Consider the following 2738-nt stretch of genomic DNA (forward strand, 5'->3'; position numbering starts at 1 on the left):
GAGTCCAGGTGGGGACTCCTTTTGGCTGCTGTGGGAGTGATCATGATGACAGTCAGCTGTCCTCGCCACTTGGGTTTCAGTGGGGTAAAATTCCAGTCCCTCACCCACACCAAGTCACCTGGGTTTGGGATAATTTCTCATTCCAGTCCTCAGTAATTTTTGCAGATACATTTATTACACTCTGAGCTAAATGGACACAAATGTTTTCATCCCATTAAAAGAAATAATGTCTTTTGAGAGTCCCATTGTAAACAGCAGGAGGTACATTATTTTAAGGGGCACCTTCTTATCTTTAATTGGATTTCTCCAGTTGCCCCAGATGTCCAGGTGGTCCTGGACTTGATTCTGTTATGGTGTGTCTAAGTTTTGAGTCTAGCTAACTTGACAGCTGACAGGGTGACTAGAAGGACTTCCCAGGGCCCAGTCCACTTTTTTTTAAATTGCTTTTCAGGTCTGTCTCTCCACATTCTGAGCAGAACATGATATCCAGGCTGGAAGGGGTCAGGTTACCTGTAGGGAAGGAAGCAGTCCTGGGAAGAGCAATTTTATGAATAATAGAAAGTGTGTGGTGGAGGCATTGCACATACCTTTAAATCTTGGCCGAGGTCAGGTAGAGGGTTGAGGGAAGCTGCCTGGAAAGGTTTGCTATATACAATTTTATAAGGGCTCAATTTAAGCCCACTTCTGAGGGCTACCTGAATTCGAAACAGGCCTAAGACAACACCTGATCCCAATGTAGATAAATTTCCTGACAGTTTTGCAATTTGTTAGTTGTCACTTTGGACATTTTTTTTGGAAGTCCAAATTTGGAGATAATCTCCTTTAAGAGGATTTTCACTATTCCTGAAGTTCTTAGTTCTGGTGGGGGAAAAACCTCTACCCAATCAGAAAATGTGTCTACAAAAAAAACCCAGCAAATATTTAATTCCTCCACTAGGGGGCATCTGCATAAAAACCTGTCAATTTTCAAGGGGTTGTTTACCTTCATATTAGTGCAGACAGACTGTTTTGGGATTGTTCTTGAGGCAGGCATAGCAGAGTTAATATCCTGAATTTTTTTTTTTTTTTTGAATTTCTTGCCCTAGAACCAGGGCCTAATGAACCATCCAGGGCCTCTTTCCTGTAGTGGGTCATTTCATGGACTTATTTAAGACGAGCAGGGGCTAGTTTTGACAGGATCAGAACCATTCTATTGCCATGTACTTTCTAGCTTTTAACCTCTCAGAACCAGAATGATTCCATTGCCATTCACTTTTCATCCTTTAACCTCTCTCTCAAATCCTTCTACCTCAGTTCTACTCAAGCCCTCTGGGTACACAATCACAGTCTTTCTTGCCAACATTTCTAATGCCCTCGTCAGTGCAATCAGCTCAGCTTTTTGAGCTGAGGTCTCCGCAGGAGGGCTATTGCTTTCACCTGGTCTTATAAGATTACTGTCATACAAACTGCTATCCGAGTCCCTTTTCCCATGTAACTATTTCTGTCCACGAACAATGTCTAGTGCGACAAATATAGTCAAACAGGTCAGGTTGGCTGGAAAATATTTGGTCAATGATTTTTATAAAATTATGGCTCAGCCCTCTAATTGCCACATCAGGGAGGAGGTTGGCAGGTTTAGTCGCCCCATAATTCACAGGATAACATTTGGATTGTCCAGTAAAATAACCTAGTATCACCTATCCATCCTGTTGTGAGCCATAAACTTCCCTTCTTATGCAGCAGGGAGATGACATGATAGGAATGGTGATGGGCTTGGCCAGAGTAACTTCTTGGCCTTTTTCCTAAGAAGATATTGGTTTCTGTGGGATGCTCAGCTTCCAGGCTTCAGTCAAACCTCGACTTCTTAGCTCCTCCCAGAGTTCCACTAGCCCACACAAGGGGTTTACCTGATTGTCGATGTCCTCAGGCCAGTGTGACTGGTTTCTGGAGTTTGAATCAGTAATTGCCAGGCATGCTCATAAGGAACCTCCATCTGCTTACTTTTGGTATCAGGAAGCAGTTTGAACATATAAATTTGGACAGTAAGGTGATAGGGCAATTATTTTCTTTTCCCCAATCAAACCTGTTTAAGGATTTCAGGAAGATCTGGTCCTCAGGCCTCCATGAGTTCTCAGTCACCATAAATGAACAGAACAACGGAAATTTAGAGGCATACTGGCCACTGAATAAGTGGTGCCAATGTCCACCAAGAATCCAGTCTGTTACCCTTTGTTATTTTCAGCTGAGTTTCCTGTGGGGGGTGGAGGGCGGTGGCAATATGGGTGGCAGAGGTTGATGCCAAATTATGCTGGACCTGCTTCCCCCCAGTAACTATCGGTTTTACCAAACAATGAAGCTTGTTCAACCATCTGTTGAGTTGGAGGATGGCTTTTTCTGCTAGATCCTCCCCTGAGATTTGGACATTGATTTTTGGAATGTTCAGGTTTTTTGCAATAAGCACATTGGTCCTTGTTTAAGATATCTTTCCTTCCAGGGGTCCTCCCTGGGGCCCCACAGGCTTACCTCTTGTGGTCCTTGTTGTTGTTGTTGTTGTTGTTGTTAGGTGCCATCGAGTCAGTACTGACTCATAGCGACCTTATGCACAGCAGAATGAAACATTGCCCAATCCTGGGCCAACCACACTATTGTTGCCACACTTGAGTCCATCGATGCTGACACTTGGCCAATCTATCTCGTTGGGAGTCTTCCTCTTTTTCTCTGACCCTCCACCTTACTAAACATGATATCCTTCTCCAGTG

At 43.7% G+C, this 2738-nt stretch overlaps 1 pseudogene; it reads left to right on the plus strand.

Moving 5' to 3' along the window:
* The first annotated feature begins 1493 nt into the window (after nt 1-1493).
* Nucleotides 1494-2738, plus strand: part of LOC102811199 — a 34170-nt pseudogene continuing 32925 nt past the window's right edge.

This window comes from Chrysochloris asiatica, unplaced genomic scaffold (assembly GCF_000296735.1).
Source record: "Chrysochloris asiatica unplaced genomic scaffold, ChrAsi1.0 scaffold00269, whole genome shotgun sequence".
In the NCBI taxonomy this organism is placed as follows: domain Eukaryota; kingdom Metazoa; phylum Chordata; class Mammalia; order Afrosoricida; family Chrysochloridae; genus Chrysochloris; species Chrysochloris asiatica.